The sequence below is a fragment of the Meles meles genome, chromosome 7 (assembly GCF_922984935.1).
Source record: "Meles meles chromosome 7, mMelMel3.1 paternal haplotype, whole genome shotgun sequence".
NCBI classification, from domain to species: Eukaryota; Metazoa; Chordata; class Mammalia; order Carnivora; family Mustelidae; genus Meles; species Meles meles.
This window is the reverse complement of record NC_060072.1, coordinates 96620324-96648285: the sequence shown is the minus strand read 5'-3', so window position 1 is coordinate 96648285 and position 27962 is coordinate 96620324. Positions and strand designations below refer to the sequence as shown.

At 43.5% G+C, this 27962-nt stretch overlaps 1 protein-coding gene and 1 non-coding gene across 2 annotated transcripts in view; both read right to left on the bottom strand.

Moving 5' to 3' along the window:
- The window catches only part of HSD17B6 (hydroxysteroid 17-beta dehydrogenase 6), a 39748-nt gene extending 11864 nt beyond the window's left edge, over window positions 1–27884 (bottom strand). The window contains exon 1 of the mRNA XM_046011422.1: window positions 27796–27884. The gene's annotated coding sequence lies outside the window, so the exon portion shown is untranslated. The remainder of the gene's footprint in view (window positions 1–27795) is intronic.
- On the bottom strand, window positions 18504–18608 carry LOC123947772. The gene has a single exon (XR_006819814.1). It is a non-coding gene; the product is annotated as a U6 spliceosomal RNA (small nuclear RNA).
- Window positions 27885–27962: the final 78 nt, after the last annotated feature.

Genomic DNA, 27962 nt, shown 5'->3' with positions numbered 1-27962 from the left:
CAAGGTTCCCATTATTCATTGAATTTACCATCTAAGGGTGAAGGCCGACAAGAAAACAAAGCAATGGAACAGAATTAAGGACAAGATGCTGCTGGAGCACTCTAGGGAGATCTGAGGTTTCTGGAGAGAGAGTAAATAGAAGTTGAGATCTAAAGGATAATAAAATAATCGTAACAATAGCTAACAACAACAATAGCCTAACACTTGCTGTGTACCAGGCTCTTTTCTAAGCAGTTCCCATACACGAACTCACTAAATTCTCACAACAGCACTCTAAGGCAGGTCCTGTCATATCCCTGTGTCAGGTTCAAATGCCAAAACATTCAGGCACTCGAGTGATTTGGTGGGGAAAATACCACGAGAGGATAAAGGGGAGAGTGCAGGAGTAGGTGATGATGCAGGTCTGATAGCCTCTGAAAGAAGAAAGAGGAGGGAGGGTTTGCGAGGAGGCTCCTTAACATATAGGACCCTCAGAAAGTCTCAGCCAGGCAAATGGGGGGCCTTTGAGCTGAGACTGTCCAGTAGATCCCTGCACTGGGCAGAACTGGCGGGGCTCCATTGCTGCCACCACGCTCCGTCACTAGCTGGGGGTGCCCAGGAGAAGCGTGCCTCAGTATACAGGCCATCGCAGATCCAAAGACAACAGCTGGGGGCTGTGAGTCAACTTCACTCCTCAAAGCAGATTCTCTTGAAAAAGACATCTGAGCAACACACCTCCATAACCGCCGCATTATTTTATAGATGAGCACTGAGAGATGAAGTATAGCTCATCTATAAAAGAAGTATAGCTCAAAGCAGGGGGAGAGGGGTCCAGGCAGAATACTTTTGGACCCTTCTTAACCCGATCCCTGGTCTAACAAAAGGGACCACTCCCTCCCCCCCCCCCCCGCCCCTCCCCACATCCCAGCTGCAGCCTGCACTTGAGCGTATCATGACATCACACTGCTTCCTCCGACTTTTGGACTATGAAGCCCTTGTGAGCCCAGGCTATGGATTCCTCTGCAGCTGGCACAGTGAAGGGTATACAGCCAGGGCTGTGTAGTTGGATAAATGCTGTTAGATAGATAAATGAAACAAAAATATTAAGGCCGGGGGCGGGGGGAACAAAGGGAGAAAAGAATAACAGGATGAATGAGTCAGAGAAGTAGTAGAAAGAAAGCCAAAGGAAGCCAAGGGAAGAGGGCTTAATGAGGATCAGCTCTCAACACGGAGCTCCACTGAATACTGGCAGGTTACTGGTGATTTTATTAAACAGAACTCTTAGGGAATTAAGAGTAAAAACCAGCCAGCAGTGGGCAGATGAGTGGACTGGAGGAGGGCAGGAAGTAGAGCCAAGTAGAGACTCCTTTTAAAAGAGTCTAGGAAGGAGAGGAAAGAAGGCAGTAGCTACAAGGGAATGAAGGGCTGTGATGCTGTGATTTATAAATAAAAATATATATGTGGTCTTTGTCCATTTCCTGCGCAACGCTTAAAACATTTCCTAAGTGAGGAGAACAAAGCTGTCTTATTATGTTAATGAGGCTACCTTGGGGTCACTCCTAAGGATGAGGGAACCAACAATGTGATCAGAGAGTTGGAATGAGTCCCACCCAGCCCTCTACCTCTGGGAAGGGGAGGGGGACTGGAGATTGAATCCAATCACTAAAGGTCAATGATTTAAATCAATCATGCCTAGCTTCCATAAAAACTTCCATAAAAAAAGCTTCCACAAAACACAAAAGAATGGGGTTCAGAAAGCTTCTGGGTTGGCGAACACATGGAGATTGGAAGAGCCGCATGCTTGGAGGGGGCTTGCAAGCTCTATGTCCCTTCCCCATGTCTTGCCCTGCGCATCTCCTCCATCTGGCTGTTCCTGAGTTATATTCTTTTATAATAAACCAGAAATCTAGCACAAAAAATATTTCTGTGCGTTGATTTTTTTTAAATTCCAGTAGAGTTAACATATAGTGGTACATCAGTTTCAGGTGTACAATATAGTGATTGGACAATTTTCCACATTACTCAGTGCTCATCATGATAAATGTGCTCTTAACCCCCTTCACTCCTTCCGCCCACCCGCCCAAGCCCCTCCCCTCTGGAGACCTCCAGTTTGTTCTGTAGAGTTAAGCATTTCTGTGAGTTCTGTGAGGGCCTTTAGCAAATTAATAGAACCCAAAAAGGGAATCATCGGAACTTCCAATAATCTTGGAACTTCCAATGTGTAGCCTGTCAGTCAGAAGTACCGGTGATAAGTTGGGCTGGCGGCTGGCATCTGTAGTAGGGGCTGGGGATGGAGCGGGGGATGGGGGGGGCAGTCTTGCAGGATTGAACCTTTCACCTGTGGGATCTGATGCTATCTCCAGTAGATAGTGTTGACGTGGGAAACAAAGGCAGAAGAAAAATGATTAAATTTCCTTACTACTTACAGCCCATTGACAGGCGGAGTGACATTCCTCTAGGAACTCAGCTGCCTGGATGTTGACAGTTCATTAAGGCCAAAAGGCAATTTCAGCCTGACCCCCAGGACCCTGTAAGTCTACTTAAACATGTGAAAATTCTGGGGCGTCTGGGTGGCTCAGCTGGTTGGGCGACTGCCTTCGGCTCGGGTCATGGTCCCGGAGTCCTGGAGTCGCGGGATCGAGTTCCGCATTGGGCTCCCAGCTCCACGGGGAATCTGCTTCTCCCTCTGACCTTCTCCCCTCTCATGCTCTCTCTCCCTCTCTCTCTCTCAAATAAATAAATAAAATCTTAAAAAAAAAATTCTTTCAGAAACTTCCCTTATGTCTGCTCCCCAAGATCCATGTTGGCAATCATCCCCCAAGCCTATGACCCACTGACAAACATCTTAAAGGGTCTCATAACTAAGGTTTTACTAGACAGTAATAAATGACCTTTTCCCAACAATAGCTATTGCCCCTCAAGGTCCTGGAAACCCTGCTTCCAAAATTCCTTAGAGACTTACACTATCCCTAGCCCCCTCCCAACTTTAGTATTCCCTCCCTCTCCCCTCTTTCTTTTTTCCCCTCTCCCTCCACCTCCCCATGATCTCTCTCTCATTCCCAACTTTCTTTCTGCAACCTGAGAGCTTTCCATTGCCTAGTCAGACGCTTCTGTTCCTCCCCACCCGCATTCTGCATTCTCCAGTGTGCTATAGTAACAGGGCTTCCTCCTGCCTGTTTATGGACTAAGAGTCACTTTCTTTTTTTTTTTTTTTAAGATTTTTATTTATTTATTTGACAGATAGAGATCACAAGTAGGCAGAGAGGCAGGCAGAGAGAGAGGAGGAAGCAGGCTCGCCGCTGAGCAGAGAGCCCGATGCGGGACTCGATCCCAGAACCCTGAGATCATGACCTGAACCGAAGGCAGCGGCTTAACCCACTGAGCCACCCAGGCGCCCTAAGAGTCACTTTCTGATGTTAATCAAAGATGAAAATCCAGGGGCGCCTGGGTGGCTCAGTGGATTAAGCCACTGCCTTCGGCTCAGGTCATGATCTCAGGGTTCTGGGATCGAGCCCCACATAGGGCTCTCTGCTCCGCAGGGAGCCTGCTTCCTCCTCTCTCTCTGCCTGCCTCTCTGCCTACTTGTGATCTCTCTCTCTGTCAAATAAATAAATAAAATCTTTAAAAAAAAAAAAAGATGAAAATCCATTTCCCCCATCAGAGAGCAGCTCAGGCCACGCAGCCTTCCGGGGTCTTACTCTTCAACCGCATACCCAGCAGCAAGAAGACTGCACTCATGGAAGAGACATGGCAGGCCAGAGAGACTCTCCGTGCGCCAAACCTGAACATGAATCAAATTCCCTAAATATGCCTTGAGTACTTCAAAGATCAAACCCCAAGTGGCCTGCTTGTTTTTATAACCATTCATCTGCAAAAGCCATGCGATCACTTATGTTTCTGCCTTTGACCCAGGAGATTTATACGCTTATACTACTATTTCTTGACTTAGCACCTCTAGACATTTTCTGACTTCCTGTCCATCAACTGAACTTAGCTTTCTCACACCGTATTGTCTCTTTCCTTCTCATCCACAGGACACCACCTGGTTAATTTTCTTTAAGGAGTTTTGAAGTTGAACTCAGAAAACACCTTCATAATCGTAATGCATAAATTAAGATTTACTCTTTACTTCAGACCGGACCCTCGCCACACTTGGTCTTCATCATCGTTTGAAACTGCTCTCCCACAAAGATCTTGAAAGCTGAAACTGCCCTCTCTGACTACAGCCCCTTCGTATCTCTCCCCCTCCTTCCCTCACCTCTCCCTGTCTCCTTCCTCCTGCAGCGCCCTCCCTTTGTTCAGTCTCATATTACTACAGTCCTCTTATGGCTTCATTTGCCTCCTTATTCAGTGTAGGTCCTGGGGCCAGCCACTTGAGGGGTGTTTTATTGGTGTCCCAAAGCCTCTACTATCCACATTCCCTCATTGCCAGCTGCCAAGTGGCATTAGAGAAAGGCTGGAAAACAAACCAGTGATTTCCACAGCAAATCAGTAATACCCAGTCTCGGCTGGACTTTGCCGACACAAGGCAGACCTTCTGTTTGCCTCCATCTGACCCTCCCCTCATGTGTTCCCAATAAGACCCATTCCAAATCTCCAACCTTCTCAATTTCCCAGCCTCATGTTCATTGGGCTCTCCTTCCACAAATGAGCTCACCTCTTGCCTCCCCTGCAAAATCCAGAAAAGCTCTACCTTATCATCCTCATTTCTAAACCAACAGCCTCACAGTCTAATTCATACCGACATTTTGTCTCTCATTTCGGGGGCTGCCATGTCCACTGAGGACATCCTTGCTTTAAATGTCTCTATATTGTCTGTCCTCTGGGCTGCCTCTTTTGTCTTTCCTCCTCCCTAAGACCATGCTACCCTGCCACCCTCCAAATGATATCCTCTCTTACCCCATATGGTCAGAATATTCAAAGAACATATGCACAGGTCCTCTATTGTCTCCCTGCCCAATGCATTCCCAAACCCTTGTACTCCATCTCCCATTCCCATCCCTCTCCGGAAACTCAGGGCTCACCAAGGACCAAGCAGACGATCCCCAAGGCCTTTTATCTCTCCTCCTTCTCAGATATCACCACAATAGCTAGCACTTTCTTTTTTCTAGTAATTGTATCTGGTTCTCAAATTCCAACTGGATCTTGGATGAAGGAGGAGATTGCTTTCTAACCATGCCATGCCCTTGCTGGAGCCTGTCCATGACCCCATCACCCACAGATAAAAGTCAAAACTCCTCAGCTTGGCACATAATCATGATAGTGAACAGTAATTAACAGTAATTTAGAACTTTCCTCGTACCAGGCACTGTTCAAAACAACATACACACACATACAACCTCACAACATACATGCAAGCATTATGCCTACTTTTCAGATGAGGACACTGAGGCACAAATTAAGGCAAAAATGAAATGAAATGCCCAAAGTCAAACAGATAGTGAGTAGTAGAGACAGGATTAAATCACCATGCTATACTATCTCTCCCCTAGAAGACTTCCCATGGTCTTGCTCTGGCCTACTTTTTCCACCTAAGCTCCCTGCTCTCATAGTCGGAAGCCACCACCTGCTCCATTTTGACCACCCAATTCTGGGAACACGTTCCTCCCTTGACTTCCGAGATACTCCACTCTCCTGGTTCTCCTGCTTCCATCACAGCGCCCCTTCCCTTGCTCCTAGTCTGCTCCTCCTCTCCTTCCTACACCCTAAGTGCAAAGATTCCCCAGTGTTCTGTCCCTGAATCCCTCCCTGCCTGTTTCTCACTCTCTCCTTGGCCATCTTGTCCCCTCTTAAGGTTCCAACTCTCACCTCCACACAGCTGCCCAGATCTGTATCCCCAACCTGACCATTTCCTGGGGCTTTGTCCTATAGTTTTAATTTCCTGAAGTACTCTCCAGCCAGACGTTTAGCTAGACACTCAGTATACCCAAGGCAGACTCATCATCTTATCTCCTAAAAGTGCTTCTCCTCTAGTATTCCCAATTTCTATTTGTATTATTTTAGTCTTAATGCTCTGATACTTTCTCCTCCCTGCCCAATGCATTCTTTGAGGAGATGAGGCTGTAGGGTCAGGCTCGGTTGTGTCCAGAGCACCTGTCCCCTCCTCTTCATTCCTACAGCCACATCCATTGTTCAATCAAGCCTTCAACACTCATATGTTGCCTGGCCGATCATATAAGCCTTCTCACCATCCCTACAGGATCAGTCGCTTCCCCTCTCATCCACATGGTGCTGTCTGCTTAATTTTCCCAAAGCACAGCTCTGCTGATGTTACTACCTGAAAAGCATTGAACCTACTAAAAATAATCTAAAACTTCAGTTGGGTGTATAAGGCCTCCATTATTTGGCCTCAAACTTATCTCCCCTTCTTCCCACTCATACAATTTATGTTCCAACCAAACCAAAGAGTTCGTAGTTCTCCATGTAGCTGTGCTCTGCTCTTTCCATGCTCCAGGTCTGTGCTCTTCCCATTCCCTTTGCCCTAAATCCCCATGTATGCTCATCTCTACATGTCAAATACTCCATTGTCCTGCTAGGCTCAGCAATTCACACGTCCTCCATATAAAGCTTTCTCTGAGTCATCAATAGATCTGCTCTCTCTTAACATCTGTTCACACCTCTCCCATGGAAGTCACCTCTCCAACTGGACTGGTACCCTTGGCGCAGTTGTGTGTGTGATTCAGCTTAGTACGTGACACAGCACCTACTCCAGGGCTTTGGTCCAGGATAAATAAACAATTACCGCTTCTGGAAGAGCCCATTTGTTTTTAGCACCATCGAAAAATGGTGCCACTGCACCCAATGGATTGACTACAATTATGTGTCATGGCTGTACTCCCTGCATCATTTTTGTTTTTCTTGAAGATTGTAATTATAATACATTGTAAGTGTTTCTACAGGCTTTTTCCTTCTCTATAGATGTTTAAAAGTATCTAACTCCACCAAGACACACGGAAGCAAGTATAATAAGCCAAGACTCCAAGACTGAACCTAACTACTCTGACGGGCACAAGGCTGCAAAGTCTTGCCCAGTCTTTGGCTCCTCCATCTTCCTCACTTTTCACTCACACTCAGTCCCTCTCCGAGCCATACAGATTCGTGTGTGTGTGTGTGTGTGTGTGTGTGTGTGTGTGTGTGTGGTAGTTTATACCTTTATTTGATAATCAGCAGTTGGTTAGTTCTCATCCACATTAACTGTGTAGATTTTTTAAAAGATTTTATTTATTTATTTGAGAGAGTGAGTAAGATCACGAGCAGGGGGAAGGGTAGAGGGAGAAGCAGACTCCCTGCTGAGCAGGGAGCCCAACACAGGACTCGATCCCAGGACCCTGGGATCACGACCTGAGCCAAAGGCAGATGCGTAACTGACTGAGCCACCCAGGCACCCAACTGTCTGTAGATATTTGAAAGTGGTGACAGGTACATAGGCAACCAACATACAGAGCTAGTGTGGTGCATCTTCATCCTTGTTACATTTTCTGGACAACCACACACGGATATGGCATGGAGCATTCCTCCTCATTCCTTTGGCCCAGACAGTTTTGTTGAGCCTGGTGTCAATGCACACATCTGGAGTTCCCATCTCCTTCATGGCAAATTTCCAGATCTCTCTGAGTGCCCAAGGAGCACACTTCTTGAAACCCACTCCATGAGTGTGCTAGTGAAGGTCGACGGTGTATTCTCTGGTTACTACCACAGGATGGCACAACAGCCCTTCGTTGTGGGAACTACTCAGCCAGGCCCTGGTTGGAAAGGAAACCAAACCCTACGCATTCTTTAATACTGTTTCCTCACTCCTCTGCCCTTCCTGACACTCTACCTAGGATTTTACCTTCATTCTTCTCACCTGGCCTAAAGCCTCCTATTCTGTCTCCCACCTTCTAGTTCATTCTGCACACCACTGCTGGGTTCATTTTTCTCAGGCCCAGCCTCAGTCATGTTATTCCCCTTCAGCAGTCCCCAGTGGCCCACCAGACAAAGTATAAACCCCTCACCAGATGATTTTAGGCCCTGTACCTATAGTCCAACTCACAAATGTCAGTTTGCAGTTGTTAAAAAAGAAAACTACAGGGACGCCTAGGTGGCTCAGTTCATTAAGCGGCTGCCTTCGGCTCAGGTCCTGATCCCAGAGTCCTGGGATCGAGTCCCATAATCGGCTCCTGGCTCAGCAGGGAGCCTGCTTCTCCCTTTCACTCTGCCTGCTGCTTTCCCTGCTTGTACTCTCCCTCTCTGTTAAAAGAATAAATAATATCTTTAAAAAAAAAAAAAAGGAATAAAGAAAAGAAAACTACAAGCCCTAAATGGAGTCACTTACCTAAAGCTCCACATCAGTAAGCCAAGACCTCATACCTAACCTGCAGTTTCAACCCTCCACCCCTCAGGAAAGTAATCTTTATCCAACCAAGCTGGATTTCCTGTAAGTCATCCCCTGATGGCTACATTCTTCATTAAAAGGGCAGCCCTACCTAAATAATTCGTTCATTTTGATGATAAATTTCTCTTTATGTAATGCCCTCTCTCTTTTAAAACCTATCCTTTATTGAAGCTCAGTGGAGCTCCCCTACTACTTGCTAGATGGGATGCTGGTTATTTAAGAAGGGAAAACTTGGGACGAAATCTGAATGTAAAAAAAAGAAAAAGTTATAAAATGGTTTTTTGTTTGTTTTACTTTGTAAGAGAAAGTTGTAAAAGTTTTATGGAAAAGGAATCTTTGAAAATGAATTTTAATGTGTGGTCACACTGGCTAAGATTAAAATGAATTTATTCAAGACTGAGTTATGATGCTAAGAGTACACTATGCAGGGGCGCCTGGGTGGCTCAGTGGGTTAAGGCGCTGCCTTCGGCTCAGGTCATGATCTCAGGGTCCTGGGATCGAGTCCCGCATCCGGCTCTCTGCTCGGCAGGGGGCCTGCTTCCCTCTCTCTCTCTCTGCCTGCCTCTCTGCCTACTTGTGATCTCTTTCTGTCAGGTAAATAAATAAAATCTTTAAAAAAAAAAAAAAGAGTACACTATGCAAAATTAGGGTTTGTTTATAGCAGCAATGTCCACAATAGCCAAAAGAGTCCAGATGTCCACTGACAGATGAATCGGTAATGAAGATATGGTACACACACACACAGACACACACACACACACACACACAGAGGAATATTATTCAGCCATCAAAAAGGATGAAACCTTGTCATTTACAATGACATAGCTAGCACTGGAGAGTACTATGCTAAGGGAAATAAATCAGTCAGAGAAAGACAAGTACCATATGATTTCACTCATGAGTAGAATTTAAGAAAGCAAACAGGGGTGCCTGGGTGGCTCAGTTAAGCGTCTGTCTTCAGCTCAGGTCACGATCTCAGGGTCTTGGGATCAAGCCCCATATCAGACTTCCTGCTCATTGTGGAGTCTGCTTCTCCCTCTCCTCTGCCCCTTCCTCCCACTTGTTGAAGCAGTGATGGTAAAGATAACACCATCATCCACATCTCCTGGGCCAGGTCTAAGTGTGGAAATCTTCATCTTCCAGACTACTGGATTTGTCACCAAAATCTCCTATTTGTCCATTAACAAACAGGGCTACCTTACTGGAATTGCTTTGTGCTTTGTCAGGGTTTGCCTTTGTCTGTGGCCATTACCATTCTCTTTGGGTCTATGAATGACTAGACAGCTGGCACACACTACTGGGCAATGCTTCTTAGGGTATCTAACTGTGTCCCTAATTTTTCACAAGTGAAATAACACATCTCACTAATCGGTTTCCCTGGACTGACATCATCAAATGAGAAAAAAACCTACCAGGGGGCATTCATGACTCAGGATTCACTTCCTTCGGCAGAGTCAGATTTCCCTGCTTAGGAGTAAAAGGAAATGAGACTATGATCAGAAAGCTCTCCTTAACTCTTGAAGATACTGCAGAATTTTGCTAAAATAAGAGCTGCCCAACAAGGATCCCTAGACTATCTGGTCAAAGTTGTTCTTCCTAGTAGGATAGCCCTTGGTTATCTGTTAGCTGAACAAAGTGTCTCTGCTATGGCCAACACTGCGTGCTATACCTAGATTAACACTTCCAGGGAAGTTAAAACTCGATTACATAAAATCACTGAATAAGCCACTTGGCTGAAAAAGGTGACTCCTGGGGCACCTGGTTGGTTCAGTTGGTTAAACAACTGCCTTCAACTCAGGTCACAATCCTGGAGTCCCATGATCGAGTCCCTGCATAGGCTCCCTGTTCAGCAGGGAGTCTGCTTCTCCCTTTGAGCCTCTCCCTTCTCATGCTTTCTCTCTCTCATTCTCTCTCTCTCTCTAATAAACAAAATAAATAGATAAATAAGAAATTTTTAAAAAAACGAAAGGTGACCCTTTCCGTAAGGTCTTCGACTTACTTGACTTTGACTGGTTTGGGTCTTGGTGACCATGGCTTCGAAGTACACGTCAAACACTGGGAATTTTCTTCCTTATAATAATCATAATAATCTTCCTAGTGTGCCATATTCTCTCAAAAGTTTTACAGGCACGTTCACAGCCACTAACCACCAAGCAAATGACCTCCCTGAGACTAGAACATCAAAGAAAGCACAAAGAGGATGACCAACTCAAAAATCGTGAACCTGAGGTTGTAACCTGTGGATCTCAGAGATTAAGCAAAAAAAAGTCATGACCTGTGAATACCAAACAAAGGATCAACAAAAGCTATGAAACCACAGACCCAGAATTGTGCATTTAGTTAAGGCACCACACCAGGGCTTAATACCTAATTTAACTACAGTTTTAACATAGCCCAGAAATACAGTCTTAATCAGGAATTTGTTGATGGGCACCTATGAGTCAGCCACATGGGCCCTCTCCATCCTCCAAAGAAGATAGGATGATCTTCATGGTAAGACCCCCAGCTTTTCCCCCTAAGCGAAAGCAACCTTGCCTAGAATAATCCTTTTCTTTTGCTAATAACTTTCTTGCCCCACCCTCCTTCCTATAAAAACCTTCCATTTTGCACAGCTCTTCTGAGCTCCCCTCTACTTGCTAGATGGGATGATGCCTGATTCATGAATCATTTAATAAAGCCAATTAGATCTTTAAATTTATTTATTGAATTTTGTTTGTTAACAGCTGCAAAAACTACAGAATAGTAGCTGAGTGGTGCTGATGCCTTAATTTTTATGACATCTCAAAAAAAAAAACAACCCACAACTTTTTTTAATCATATCTCTCACTGAAACTGAGGGTCCGATCAGAAGGGGGCAATGTTAAAAAGAAAACCACAGGCCCCAAATGGAGTCACTTATGTTAAGGCCCCATGTCAGTAAACCATGATTTAATACCTAAGCTAACTACAATTTCAACCTCTCCAGGAATGTAACCTTTAACCACCCAAAATGGAATTTCCGGGTCAACACTAGGAGATAATCCTCCATAGACTCTTTCTCCCTTAGGAGGGCAACATTGCCTAAAGAATGCATTCCTTGTTAACAAATTTCTTCTTCTTGTTTTTTTAATGCCTTCCCTGTGCCTTTAAAAACCTTTCTTTTTCCAAGCTTAGTGCAGCTCCCCTCTCCTTGCTAGATGGGATACTGCCCAATCCATGAATCATTTAACAGAGTCAATTAGATCCCCAAATTTACTCAGCTGAGTTTTGTTTTTTAACACAATCAAGTTAGAAAACTCACTATTTTCTCAAACCTGCCAGTGGATTTCTTGCTCCGCAGTTTTGCTCTTGCTTTTTCCTCTACTTGTTCACTGAAACAGACATTTATTAAATAGCAACCATGTGCCAAGCCCGGGTAAGTGCAGAGGATACAAAGATGAATAGAGGGGCACCTGGATGGCTCAGTGGATTAAAGCCTCTGCTTTCGCCTCAGGTTGTGATCCCAGGGTCCTGGTATCTAGCCCGCATGGTGCTCTCTGCTCAGCGGGGAACCTGCTTCCTCCTCTCTCTGTCTCTGCCTGCCTCTAATAAATAAATAAAATCTTTAAAAAAAAAAAAGATGAATAGAACAGTGACAGTCCTTAAGAAGCTCACAGAACTAGGAGGGGAAATAGAAATAGAAACAAAATTATTAAGAAAATGTGGAGAGGGTGCCTGGGTGGCTCAGTTGTTTAAGCGACTGCCTTTGGCTCAGGTCATGATCCTGGAGTCTTGGGATCAAGTCCCACATCAGGCTCCCTGCTCGGCAGGGAGTCTGCTTCTCATGTTCTCTCTTTCTCTCAAATTAATTAATTAATTAATTAATTTTTAAAATTTTTTTAATATTTTATTTATTTGACAGAGAGAAATCACAACTAGGCAGAGAGGCAGGCAGAGAGAGAGGAGGAAGCAGGCTCCCCGCGGAGCAGAGAGCCCGATGCGGGGCTTGATCCCAGGACCCTGGGATCATGACCTGAGCCGAAGGCAGAGGCTTAACCCACTGAGCCACCCAGGTGCCCCTTAATTAATTTTTTTAAAAAAGAAAATGTGGAGAGAACAGCAAGAGAAAGCACCTATTACGCCAAAGGTTTAAGGGCAGAGTAGAATTCAAGGTGAACAGAAGCTCAGCACACTAAGCAGAAGGACCAGAAGTATACCTCAGGCTGCAAGAACAGGATGGGAGAAGGCAGAGAGGTCTGTAAGACTAGAGGCCATGGAGTAGCCACAGATGATGCTGGGAAAATAGGTAGGGACCTGATCAGGAAAGTCCTTGGATGGCATGCTAAACAATGTAGATTGTGCCCTACATTTTCTCATCCATACATTTAATAAACATTTAGCTTATTAAACAAAACATAAACTAATTAAACATTTAATTTAATTTAATTAATGCAGTATCAGCCACTGCATTAGGTGATCGCCCCTCATTCACTGCTGGTGAAAATGTAAAATGGTACAGTTGCTTTGGCACCTTGAAAACATTACACTCAGTTAAAGAAGTCAGTTGCAAAAGACCATGTACTGTATGATTCGACTTATAAGAAATTTCCAGCATAGACAAATCTATAGAAACAAAGAGTAGGTGAGTAGTTGCCTAGGGTTGGATTCAAGGAGTTGAGGGAAAATGGGAGGTGATGGCTAAAGAGTAAGAGAAGTCTTTTTAAGGTAATAAAAATATTCTAAAATTGATGATCCCACAACTCTGTGAATATATTGAGAGTTACTGAATTGTAAACTTTAAATGTGTGAATTGTATATGTGAATTATATTTCAAGAAAACTTTTAAAAAAGTAAAATAAACAATAGATATAATAAATATGTTAGATGAGGATATGCACTTTGGAAAAAAGACAAAGAGCAGAATAAGGGGGATCAAGAGGACTGGAGGGAGGACAGTTTATAGCATTAAATATAGTTGTCAGGGGGCGCCTGGGTGGCTCAGTGGATTGAGCCGCTGCCTTCAGCTCGGGTCATGATCTCAGAGTCCTGGGATCGAGCCCCGCATCAGGCTCTCTGCTCTGCGGGGAGCCTGCTTCCTCCTCTCTCTCTGCCTGCCTCTCTGCCTACTTGTGATCTCTCTCTCCGTCAAATAAATAAATAAAATCTTTTAAAAAATAATAAAATAAATATAGTTGTCGGAATAGGCCTCACTGAGAAAGAAACATCTGAACAAGACATGCAGGACATGAAAGAGTTGATCATGCAGTGAGTATGAGGAAGTATGGAGCAATTAGAAATATACAAGAGGCAGATGCCCTAGGACCTAGTGATTGGATGGGGTGGGGGGTCCTAGGATGATTTCCAGTTTCAAATCCCTGAAATGCAAGGATGGTTCAACATATATAGAAAATTCTAGAGGTGGGTTTGGAGCTACGGGGAAAAAAAGAAAAAAAGAAAATCCTAGATTCCACCAAGAAACCCTTGGAACTAATAAACAAATTCAGTAAAACTGCGGCATAAAAAAAATCAACCTACAAAAATCAGTTGCATTTCAATATAATAATAAACTACCTGAAAAAGAAATAAGGAAAGCAAACTCACTTACAATAGCATCAAAAACAACAAAATACTTAGGAATAAAATTAACCAAAGAGGTGAAAGATCTATACAATGAAAACTATAAGACTTTGATGAAAAAAATAGTAGAATACACAAATAAATGGAAAGATATCCCATGTTCATGGATCAGAAGAATTAATATTATTGGGGCTCAGTTGGGAAGAGCATGCAACTCTTGGTCTCTGGGTCAGGAGTTCAAGCCCCACATTGGATGCAGAGATTACTTAAATCAAAAAATGTTTTAAAAAAGAATTCATATTATTAAATGTCCATACTACCCAAAGCCACCTACAGCTCAAATGCAATCCTATCAAAATTCCAATGGCATTTTTCATAGAAGTAGAAAAAACAACCCTAACATTCTTAGGGAAGCACAAGAGACCCTAAATAGCCAATTTAATACCAAGAAAGAAGAACAAAGCTGGAGGCATCACACTTCCTGATTTCAAACTATACTACAAAGCTATAGTTATCAAAAAGATAATATTACTGGCATAAACACACACACACACACACACACACACACACACACACACACACACACACAGACCAAGAGAACAGAATCAAGAGCCTAGAAGCAAACCCACATACACAGTCAACATACATATAGGAGCCAGAAAAGACAAGAAATAATAAATGTTGGCAAGGATGTAGAACAACCTGAAGGAGACTAGAAGGAGAAAAGGGAAAGCCTGGAGGAAGTTTCAGGGAGATAATCAATACTGAGGGCTGGGTTCTGCTTAGGAAGTATCTTCACTGACCCACCTCCTTGGGCAGGAGATGCTTGAGTCCAAACATGACTCTGTAGGAAACACCTACAAAGCCTATTCTTTACCAACAGTGCAGTCATTGGCCCATTCTGCCTTGGAGACTTGGTCCTGAGATTATCTCCCTGAACTACAGAGGTCATCTGGCCATTTCCCAGCCTGAGATTTTCTTCCTCATCTCCCCATATAGAGCAACCTCTTTTCAAGGGAAGGTTATTTATATTTGTGGATGGGGCAATGTAAGTACAAGGGGAAAAGGGGAAGCTAGGGGAATGGGAAACAAAGATATAAAAGGGTGTAGGGAAGTGGAACATGTCCAGGGGCTCCTAGAGGAAGTAAAGATGGTTTAATCTCCACCTAAGCACCCATTAGGGTGTCCCTCCTTTGTTCCTCCCTCCCCATTATCCGTCTCCAGATCCCACCCTCCAGCCCAGGTCTCAGTGATAGGACCCCTTTGGAGCCCCAGGAATTGACCTCTCTGGTTGTCTCAGAATCTGGGGCAAATACAGGGTCCCTAGCCACTGGCATGGGTATTAGAAATGTAAATCATATATGATTTAGTATCATAATATATGAACTGCTGTCCCTGGATGGTTTCTCTACAACCAGGAAACCCAAAAGAAACTAGCTATGATACTCATTATCTATCCCTCAGTAGAGCAATCATAAATACCTGACACAGGTGTGAGACGGAGGAAAGACTGGCAATCCTCAGTGTTAGGCTCTCTGCTAAACCGGGCTTCCCTACTCAGCCATTGTGCTTGCTGTGTGCTAAAGACTCTCATATCCAAACCTGGAGATGTTTCAGGCTTCCACGGTTTTCCCCTTCATCAACAGTGCAAATGTATTCCATTTGTCAGAACACGTTTTTGGGAGCCTGTTAGTTGATACCAGTGAGACTACCTGGCTAATTCCTGCCTACTTTTCCTTTTCTTCCTTTCCAAGAATCTGTCTGCATGAGTTCTCCTGCCCCCAACCCTAATTCTGTGGTTAGCATAAAGTCCTGAGCATGGATTCTGAGGCCAGATTACCTGGGTTCAAATTCAGGCTTTATTTGTCACTTACTTGTAGTGTGGCCTTGGGTAAGTGAATTAACCTCTCTGTACCTGGGAGCTCATCTTTAAAATGGGAAAAGAACACCTCGGTGATTTGTTAAGAAAGTTAAATGAGTTAACATACATAAAACACTATAAAATTATTAGATATTATTAGCATTATTTTGGTGGTCATTGTTTTATCAGTGCCATTCTAGGCCTTTCTCTATGAGCCCTACCTCTTCCTGCAGGCTTTAACAGAAGGAAATTTCATCATGAGAACTCAAACCATCTGGTGCATTCAGAAGTCAAACTCCATGTATGACAACATGCTTCATCACTTCTACCAGCTCTTTGTCACCATACTGGACAACGCTAATTCACCCTGACTTTCTTCAGTCTCAAGCAGACGACCCATCTCTCTGCAGTATAGTGCATTGCAAAATAAGGAATAGCCTTTATTCCCTCTTTTCAAATCTTCAGACCTGGGTTTATCTACAGACTCCTATCAGTCTCATCACTGATCGTAAGAGCTAGTCTATGATCAGCACATGGGTAGGGGGAGGACCTGTGTGACTCAGTCAGTTAAGCATCTGCCTTTGGTTCAGGTCATGATCCTGGGTCCTGGGATCAAGCCCCGCATCAGGCTCCTTGCTCAACAGAAACCTCCTTTTCCCTCTCCCTCTGCCCCTACCTCTTCTCATGCCTGCACTCTCTCTCTCTCCCAAATAAATAAATAAATAATCTTAAAAAAAAAAAAAGATCCTCTCTCCCTCTGCCCCTCCCCACTATGCTCACATGCTCGCTCTCTCAAATAAATAAAATTATATATATATAAAATCAGCACAATTCATGGACTGATCCACCACAACACTCTTTATTCCCATATTAGACATACAGACTAGGTGGTACTCAAGTCAATAATCATTCATCATAATCAGATGCCACTAGGCACCCACCATTATGTTTTAACTGAAAAAAAGTTGGCAATGTCAAGGGCTGGCAAGAATAGGGAACAATCTAGCATGTACAATGAAAGAGTTAATCGAGTCAATCAATTTGAAAAATGGTTTGTCCTTATCTACCAAAGATAAAAATCCACCTTCCTTAAAATAATTGATTCTACTTTTAGATACATAACAACGACAAAATATGTGCACATGTGCATCATAAGATGTGTTTGTAGCAGCACCAAAAAGCTGAACACAGCCCAAATATGCAACAACAGTTGAATAAATAAAGAAGTTGAAATGTGTGCACACAATGTAATGCTATACAGTGACAAAAATGAACTACACCTACACACAACTGGATGTATGAATCTCACAAACATAATATTGCGACACAAAAGAACTTTGTGTAGATTCCACCTACACAAAGTTACAAAGAGGCAAAACTAACCTATGTCACTACAAATCAGATTGGTGGTTACCCTTGGGGAGGTAGGTGGGGTCAAAGACCCAGGGAGGTATTAGGAGGTTGTCTGTGGTATCGGTAATGTTCTATTTCTTGCCCTGTGTGATTGTAATGTAAGTATTAATTTTGTGAAAATTCACTGAACTGTCCACTTAAGATTTATAGTGTTTGACTCAAATTAGAAAAAGAAAAATAGATCTTTGATAAAAATTCTGAAGAACTCTGCATTTGCTTATGAAATTCTTATCAAGAACAATATGCGGGGGCGCCTGGATGGCTCAGTGGGTTAAAGCCTCTGCCTTCAGCTCAGGTCATGATCCCAGGGTCCTAGGATCAAGCCTCCTCCCCGCCCCCCCCCACCTGCCTCTCAGCCTACATGTGATCTCTGTCTGTCAAATAAATAAATAACATCTTAAAAAAAAAAAAAAAGAACAATATGCAGGGGCGCCTGGGTGGCTCAGTGGGTTAAAGCCCCTGCCTTCGGCTCAGGTCATGATCTCCAGGTTCTGGAATCGAGCCCCACATCAGGCTCCATGCTCAACGGGGAGTCTGCTTCTCCCTCTCCCTCTACCTCTCTCCCTGGTCATGCTCTCTCTCTGCATCTGTCTCAAATGAATAAAGGAAATCTTTTTAACTAAATAAATAAATCCTGTCATTCATTCAGCACCAGGGGAGATTTTATCTTTTCTTTCTTTTTTTGAGACTTCGTCTAAGTAAATAGTATGGTACTGATTTTTTTTTTTTAAGATTTTATCTATTTATTTCAGATAGAGCAAGTGAGAGAGCAGGAGCAGGGAAGTAGAGAGAGAGGGAGAAGCAGGCTTCCCAGTGAGCAAGGAGCTGGACGTGGGGCTCAACCACAGGACTCTGGAATCATAACCTACCAAAAACAAGCAGAGTGGCGCAGCGGAAGCATGCTGGGCCCATAACCTACCAAAAACAGATGCTTAACTGACTGAGCCACCCAGGCGCTCTGCTACTGATTATTTTTAAATTACCCAGTTCTGGGCCTGGGTGGCCCAGTCATTGGCATCTGCTCAGGTCATGATCTCAGGGTCCTGGAATAGAGCCCCGCATCTGGCTCCCTGCTCAGCAGGAAGCCTGCTTCTCCCTCTGCCACCTACCCTGCTTGTGTTCCCTCTCTCACCATCTCTCTGTCAAATAAATAAATAAAATGTTTCAAAAAAACACTTTAAAAAAGTTCTTCATATTATCTTAGAAATTCAAAGCCAAATTTAATGTTCAATCAGAGTAATTCTCTTAGGCTTTGTGGCAGCATTTTTCTTTGCTCTTCTATCACTTTGATTTTCTTTTTTCTTTTTCTTTTTGTACTCCATTTGCATTTTACTTATTTTTTTAAATATGGAACACTTCATGAATTTGCATGCCATCCTTGCACAGAGGCCAAGCTAATCTTCTCTATCGATCCAATTTTAGTATATGTGCTGCCAAAGCAAGCACTCAATTTGCATTTTATTATCCTTAATGTCTATGTGTCTTTTACTTTAGGTTACCTCAAACTCTTTCTGAAGATGCTGCATCTGTCCAAGAATAAAACTTAACAGATTCTCCAATCTCAGCCTCATTCCAACAACTGATTTCACCTCTGCCAAGTAGGGGAAAATAAGCGAAAACTCCAGCAACTGCTGCCTTGTGCGGGCAGTTTTTGGTTATATCACACTTCATCTCCTATCAGCATATAATAGTCCACAAAGAAAAAAGAAAAATGTTACCTGAGAAATTCCTGTTTGGGACTGACTATATGTCGGATTTCAAACATTTCTTGTTTAACCGCTTTTGGAATTTTACTTCTTTGTTCGCCACAGAATTATAAATTTAACAAGTGGGAAGGAATAATGGGACTATTAAACTGTGTTTAATGGCCAAGTGAGTAAAAAATAAAAAGAAAGAAAAAAATTTTTTCACCACTGCCACTGCAAAGAGCTTGCCGGCCACGGGAGGCGGGTGGTGTTGGTGGGGGGTCGGGTTAGAGCAAGACCCAGACGAGACTACCAACCTTCAGCAACACAATTCTCATGACTTAATTAGAGAAGGCTCCTTTTGCTTACCCACAGTTTCACGAACTTACCCCACAGCTATCAGCATGAACTACAGAGAGCTGATTTTCCCCACTGTCAAGAATCTCAATTTATAGGCATACCCAGAGGATCTTATTTGCAAGGATAAAAATCACACTCAACTTTTAAATCATACTCTCCCAAACTCCAAAGGAGTGCAGATTTAAAAAGCAGAAGAAACAATGGTGATGAAATTTCTTTCAGGAATCATAGTTGAAAGACCTTTCAAGAAAATTTAAAAAATCATTATCAAGACCTCTCTCCATACAGACCTTATCTCCTCCCTGTCCTCAACCCAACACACACACACTACTGGCTCAGGCAAAGTCCAGTCCTAGAGGCCTGAAAGGACTTCATGAATCTGGGGGCCAGGGGCCGGAGAGGGGCATGCTGGGGGCAGGGGCAGCGCAGCACCTTCTGCCCTGCTTGCACAACATCTCCCTCTTGCGGTAAGGGGGGGGCACTCCACGCCCTTGGACCAAGTTCACAATCCTCACCCATGTCATCCTTGCTCAGCTGAAGAACCAGACCTGTTATAATAAAATAAAAAGCAGAAAGAAAAGAGCTGCCCTGGCCAACCAGAGCAATTCCCACACCTTCGGCCCCCATCCTCTGATTTAAGTTGGAATATTAAAATATGAAACCCCTGCTGGAGTATGGAGTAAGGAGGTCAGCTAATTTAAGCAGGAGCCCACCCAGACTGCCAATCTGAGATCAGCTGCACAAACCTGGGATCTCAGCCTTCATGGAGTCAGACACCTTTACTGACACAGTTCGCATACCAGACAATTAACCCTTTCAAAGTATACAGTTCACTGCATTTTAGTATATTCACAGGGTATCTCATTTCAGAACACTTTCTTCACCCCAAAAAGAAACCCTGTACTCCTTAGCAGTCACCACTCTTCCCTTCTCTAGCCCTGGGCAACCTCTTATCTACTTTCCATGTCTGTGGATTTGCTTCTTCTGGACATTTCACATACATGGAATCCCACAATATGAGGCCTTTTTAAGACTGACTCCTTTTATTTAGCATAACGTTTTCAAGGTTCATCCATAATGTAGCATATATCAGCATGCAATATTGTGAATTCTAAGGAATATATATTTGGTCTTTCAGATGACCAAATATTTATTTTTCATGTATGTTTGGTCTTTGTCCATGTTTCTGTCTCACAGCTCCCAAAGCCCTTGGAACTGCCTGAGGGATAAAGAGCAATGGAAAGGATGCCTGGATGGCTCAGTTGGTTAAGCGTCTGTCTTCAGCTTAGGTCATGAAGGGATCCTAGGATTGAGTCCAGCATCAGGCTCCTTGCTCAGTGGGGAGCCTGCTTCTCCCTCTGCCCACTGCTCCCCCTGCTTGTACACACGCTCTCTCTCTCTCTGACAAATAAATAAATAAAATTTTAAAAAAAAAGAAAAAAATCAACAGGAGCATCTTTCCTTATAATGTTTGGCTTTTTGTCCTCAGTCCCTGAAATCACTTCAGAGCCATGAAGGTAAAATGATTTACTGTTATTCCTAACAAGCCCCTTTCTACCACAACTGGGCTTATGTTAATGAGGTGATTTTTGGAAAGCACTTCATTGGCTGCCAGGGAAACCAACGAGGAACCGAAGCTGGAATTTTCAGTCCCACGCCAGACCTCAGGGAGAGAGAGGGGCTAGAGATAGTTTAATCAACAATGGCCAATGATTTACTCTATTGTGCCTATGTAATAAAGCCACCATAAAACCCAAAAGGGCAAGGTTCAGAGAGCTTCCAAGTTGGTGAACACACGTAGATTAGATTCAGGAAGAATCTGAAGAGGGCTTGGAGCTTCCAAGCTCCAAGGGGAGCTCTTTCCCACACACCTTGCCTTTTCTATCTCTTCATCTGGCTGTTGTTTCATTTCCTTTGTAAAAATTGGTAATCTAGTGAGTAAATGGGCTTCCTGAGGTCTGTGAGCAGTTCTAGAAAAGCAATCCAACCCAAGGAGAGATGTGTGGGACCCTCTGATTTGTAGCCAGTTGGTCAGAAGCACAAGTGACACGCTGGGCTTGTGATCAGCATCTGAAGTGGGGCAGTCTTGTGTGGTTGAACCCTTAACCTATAGAATCTGAGGCTATCTCCAGGTAGCTAATGTCAGAATCAAGCTGAATTGTAGGACACCCAGCTAGTGTTTGAAGAATTGGTTTGGATGTGTGGGAAACACTCTCCACCCACACTGGAACTAGTATCAGCATCCTTTCACAACTCTCCCCGCTTGGTGCTTATGAAGTGACCCTTTCCAGCTCTTTTTCTGTTTATATTCCTATTCATTTATACTGTCCTTTGCTGGCTCCCCTTCCTCTCCCCAGTTTTTAAAGTCAGTATCTTTTAAGAGTTCTATCCTAGCCTTTCTTCTCTTCTGACTGTATGTATCCTCAGTCATCACCAGATTCAACCCTGATCTGATTGCTAACCACTTGCAAATCTCTGTCTTTAGTCCAGATCACTCCTGAGATCCAGCTCCTCAGATCCAAGTACCTGCCGGACATCTTCCACCTGGTTTCACCCATATCTTCCATAAACAGAGTCCCAAATATGTGCTAGGTCCTATCAAGTTACTGGACACAGTAGAGATGAGTAAAGTAGACATGATATTTGAAATCTTCGTCTTAGCAGGAAAGATAGACATTAAATATATATTCCCACAAATAAATACATCATTACATATTGATGGGAACTATGAAAGAAATACATAGGGTGGGGCACCTGGGTGGCTCAGCGGGTTAAAGCCTCTGCCTTCGGCTCAGGTCATGATCCCAGGGTCCTGGGATCGAGCCCCGCATCGGGCTCTCTGCTTGGCTGGGAGCCTGCTTCCTCCTCTCTCTCTCTGCCTGCCTCTCTGCGTACTTGTAATCTCTATCTGTCAAATAAATAAATCTTTAAAAAAAAAAAAAAAAAAGAAATACATAGGGTGCTTAGGGCGTATCACAGCAGTAACTCAAATTAAACTTTCCAAAACTGTATAATCACACTTCATTGCTATCTGATCCTCCTCATTTTCATGTTATTTCCTATTCCTAAATCCATTCAACATTCAACAAATGTAATGAGTGCCCGCTAGAAGACTACTCCCTTCTCTCCAGTTGCCCAAGCCTGAAACCTGAGAAATCACCCTAGACCACTTCCTCATTCCCCACATCCAATCAATATTAACTCTACCTCCTTACGTCAGCTATGTCCACCCAATCCCCTCCATCTCCACTTTGCTGCCTTACTTCAGGCCACAAGTATTTGTCACCTGGATTTCAGCAGCAGTTTCCGGGGACTGCTCTGCCTCTGGCTGCTCTCTCCCCTCCTATCTGCCCTCCTCAGGGCTCCAGAAATTATTTCTAATACACAACTTTGGGGCACCTGGATGGTTCAATGAGTTAAGTGTCTGCCTTTGGCTTGGGTCATGGTCCTGGGGTCCTGGGATCGGGCTCTGCATTGGGCTTCCTGCTCAGTGGGGAACCTGTTTCTTCCTCTCCCTCTACCCTTCCCTCCCCATTCATGCTCTCTCATACTCTTTGTCTCTCTCAAATAAATACATGAAATCTTCTTTAAACATAAATAAATAAATAAAATACAACTCTGATTATGCCTCTCCACTGCTTAAAAGCCTTCCACCTAAAAGCTCCCCACTGTCTTCCGACCAATCGAAATTCCTCTGGAAGAACAAGGTTTGTTGTGCTGATTCTGTATCCTTTATTGGATACAGAATCAGATTCTGTATCCTTTATTTTACACAGTCTACAAAGAGAAAGTTAGCCCCAAAGAGTATGCAGCTTCATGACTTATATGAAAATCCATACAGTATGTATACTGGCTGGTTACTTACCAAAAACAAAAACAAAAACTGGTGGGTTAACTTATAGTTTAGGTGAAAAAATTCAATTTTGTATATGAAATCCAGTGTAGAGATTAAAAAACAACTGCAATGCCCTATAACACATGGGTTTTTTTGTTTGTTTGTTTTGTTTTGTTTTTTTAAAGATTTTATTTATTTATTTGACAGAGAGAGATCACAAGTAGATAGAGAGGCAGGCACAGAGAGAGAGAGAGAGGGAAGCAGGCTCCCTGCTGAGCAGAGAGCCCGATGCAGGACTCGATCCCAGGACCCCAAGATCATGGCCTGAGCCGAAGGCAGCGGCTTAACCCACTGAGCCACCCAGGCACCCCTATAACACATGTTTTATTGGCTTTGTGGCCATCATTTGCTTTGTGGCTAGAAGAAGCATCCTTGTGATGCTTCTCGATTCATTAGAACACATTCTCTAATCTTCTCTTTCTTACCTTATTAAAGAGGAAAACAGGGCGCCTGGGTGGCTCAGTGGGTTAAAGCCTCTGCCTTCAGCTCAGGGTCCTGGGATCAAGCCCTGCATCAGGCTCTCTGCTGAGCAGGGAGCCTGCTCCCTGCCCACCCCCCACCCGCCTTGTAATCTCTGTCAAACAAATAAATAAAAATCTTTTTTTAAAAAAGGAGGAAAACAACTAGCACATAAGTATTTCAAATTTCCTACTTGCTTGTTTCAACAAGATTATTTACTCCCAAGACGTCTCATCAAATACTGATATGATCAATATTTTATCTTAATTTTAACCAAAGTGGAAGAAAATGGAAGATGAATAATTTTTATTTCCACACTCCTTAGCTTGGCATGCAATGCTCTGGCCATGGCTTGCCCCTTAGCCCCATCTCTCACAGGCCTTCCCTTCAAGTCCGAGCTCTGTCCATACGGGGCTATTGGCAATTTCCAGAAAGTGCCATGCCATTTACTATTTTGTGGCTGTGCTTCCTGTACCTATCTTACCCAAGTCTTAAGGAAAATGATGATGCCAAAAGACAGCTGGTTATAAATGCATCTATAACACTTTTTTTGGTGTCCATTGCCCCTACTAGGTTATAACTTTCTCAGAAACAGAAACCATGTCATTATTTTTTTTTCCTCCCCAGAACCTAGCTAAGTGCCCAACATAAATGTTCATTAACTATCTGTGGATCTATCATATGGATCATCTTTTACATGCTAAAAACATCCAGAATAACAATAGGAGTTGAACTGGAAGGGATGTCCATGAGTTAAGTATCCAAGTCCGTAAATAACTTGGGGAGACCTAGGACTGATGGATTACCCAAAGAGGATGACAGTAGATGTATAGGAAATGTAAAGAGGATGGCATATAGTATAAGGCTTGAGGGACAAAGGGGTTTTGCACCCATGTGGATGAAAGCAGAAGGGGAAACCAACTGAATGGCAATACTGCCTCCCAGTGGCACGTAGGATAACAGCCTCCATACCAGAGCATTTGTACAGAATTCTATAGCTTACTGCCACGGTGTGCTTGTGGCCAGTGAACTGTTAGGGACCTCTCACTTTACCTCATTTAATTCTCATGACAACCCCTTGGAGAGACACAGCATGTAGCTTAGGGGTTAACTGCACAGACTCACTAGCTGGTGTGACCTTGGACAAAGTATTTAAATTCTCCACATATTTCCCCATCTATAAAATAGGATAATATTAGTATCTACCATATAGGGTTCTTATGAGGGATAAAAAAAATTTTTAAGTAGGCTCCACGCCTACCACAGAGCCCAACATGGGGCCTGAACTCACGACCCTGAGATCAAGACCCAAGCTGAGATCAACAGTCAGATGCTCAATGTCTGAGCCACCCATGTGTCCCAAAAAATTCTTTTTTTTCTTTTTTAACAATTCTATACATTACCCAGTGCTTACCATGGTAAGTCTTGTCACCATCTGTCACCAGTGTTATTACAATCTTATTGAGTATATTCAGTATTTTTTTTAATTTTTTTTAATATTTTATTTATTTGACAGAGAGAAATCACAACTAGGCAGAGAAGCAGGCAGAGAGAGAGGAGGAAGCAGGCTCTCCACGGAGCAGAGAGCCCGATGTGGGGCTCGATCCCAGGACCCTGGGATCATGACCTGAGCTGAAGGCAGAGGCTTTAACCCACTGAGCCACCCAGGTGCCCCTGCGCATTCCTTTTTTAATTAGTGCTTCCATTTTCTTTTTTTAAAATTTTTATAAAGATTTTATTTATTTGAGAGAGGGAGAACACAGAGGGAGAGAGCACATAAGGAGAGGGAAAAGCATACGCCCCACTGAGCAGGGCGCCCAACGTGGGGCTTGATCCCAGGACCCTGAGATCATGACCCAAGCCAAACGCAGGTACTTAACCAACTGAGTCACCCAGGCACCCCAGTGCTTTCGTCTTCTTTGGGTAAATAGCCAGTAGTGGAATTACTGAATCATATGATATTTCTATTTTTGATTTTTTGAGGAAACTCCATACTATTTTCCACAGTGGCTGCACCAATTTGCATTTCCCTCTACGAGGGTTCTTTTTTCTCTACATCCTCGCCAATACCTGTTACTTCTTGTTTTGTTTTTGTTTTGTTTTGTTTTGTTTTTTAGCCATTCTGACAGGCAGAAGGTGGAAGAATAAATTCTCAAAAGGGCACCTGACAACAGAGCAAATGCTATATAAACATTAGCTATTACTATTCCCTTTTTCCTGAGAAAACTAATGTTAAATAAATCAAGCATACAGTAGGAACTCAAAAAATATAACTTCCTTTGCTTTCTCCCCTTTCATCTTAGCTCTTTCAGGAGTTGCCCTCCTTAGTGGTCCTGAAATTCAAAATGGATTCCCAAATATCCCAAAGAAGTCAGTTCTGGGGCATCTGGGTGCCTCAGTCAGTTGAGCATCTGACTTCAACTCAGGTCATGATCCCACAGTCCCATGTTGGACTCCCTGCTCATCGGGAAGTCTGTTTCTCCCTCTACTTCTGCCCCTCCCCACCCACGCTCATGTTCTCTCTCACTCCCTCTCTCTCTGTCTGAAATAAATAAAATCTTTAAAAAAAAAAAAAAAAGGCAGTTCCTAAAGGCAGCAATGAGAAAACTGAGAAATCTCCATTAAACAATCCAGAGGGATATGGTTCTGCAAAAGAGCACTCCCCAGGGCACTTTTGTCATCATTATTAGAGTGAAGACATCCCCAGTTATGAAATTCATGCTACCCAACACAAGATGCCTACAGATTGTGAAAATCAACTAAGATCTGTGCAGGAAACCAACTTTCAAGAAATATTCAAATAAGCATGATCTGCCCAGAGCCCAGTTTTGACCAGTTTGCCCAGAGGAGCTGAGAGACCCTGATCATTTTTGAGATTAAGCTAATAATAACTTCCTAGAGACTCTGTTCTCTCCCTGCTCTCTTACTGTTACTGCAAACATAAAATTCATGAAAATGATGGTTTTCGAGTGACATGATATCTTTGTGATTATAGACTGTCCACCCCAGTCCACATTTGCAATGAGGTTTATCTTTACCAGGTTAGACTGATGGGCAGATCTGCACATTAGCAGCAAACAGCCTCCTTTTATACTCGTAAATCTCTCCGTGATTCTGCAAGATTCCTATAATTCAGATTTTAGCATTCCTGGGTGTTCTATTTGAGAGACTGAATATACAAACCATGGCCAGACCATATATAAAAACAGAACTCTGAGGGCTGCTGGCAGGCTCAGCTCACAGAGCATGCAACTCAGGGTTGTGAGTTCAGCCCAATGTTGGGCGTAGAATTTACTTACAAACAAAAACAAAACAGAACTCCAACCTACAACCTGAAGAAGCCAACGAAGGAAACCAATCCCCTTATCCATAATAAACAGCTCGGGAAGCCAGCCTGCTATAGGTCAGACTTGCAAAAGTCAGACGGTTGCCTCTAGTGATACTTCAGGAAGCCAGACCATAACCCCAAATGGCCAGGACTTGATTAATAAATATCAGCTTCCCTGATTTTGTGTTTAGTTCCAGTTTAGGACCAAATGGCCAGGACTTGATTAATAAATATCAGCTTCCCTGATTTTGTGGTTAGTCCCAGTTTAGGACCAATCAGAGAAAGCCAAATTAGCGCTCCTAACCAATCACACAGAATGCCCCTACTCCAGTTAGCCCAGCTACAGCTTTCCCATGTAAACAGCCTTGAATCTAGGTACACCTGAAACCTCCTCTTCACCCAGTATATAAAGCTTCCCGACTCCTCTGCCTGCCTTCGACTCTCTGCCAGAACCCAAGTGTCTGCAGCTGACCCCCTGCTATATAGCAAGCTCTGAATAAAAAGCCTTTGACCTTATTTGGTTGGTCTTCCTTTATTTCCACATAGTGGACCTAGTGATTCTATGAAGAATTAATTTTCACACCCTCTTAAAAAGACACTGGCGCTTGGGTGGCTCACTCTATTAAGTGCCTTGGTCTTGGGTCATGATCCCAGCGTCCGAGGATAGAGCACAGCATTAGGCTCCTTGCCCAGCGGGGAGCCTGCTTGTCCCTCTCCCTTTCCTTCTGCCTGCAGCTCTGCCTGTTTGTGCTCGCGCTCTCAATCTCTCGGAAATAAAATCTTTTTTTTTTTTTTTTTTTTGTGTGGCTTACATTGTTTAAATGCGTTTCCAAAACATTCATAAAGTTAACAGGGAACATCATTTTTGACGTCATCTTAACGAAGTCAACACGCTCAAGGGCTCACCTTTCTGTACGACACCTTCCTTCCTGAAACGGGAGCGGCTTTCTTCTACCCTCCAGGGCAGAGGACCTAGTGAGAACGCTGATAGGCCGAGACCAAGCCGCGCCCAGGCCAAACCCATAAGTGGGAACTACAATTCCCAGCGGCCCGTAGAGAGGTCCGGTTGCGGC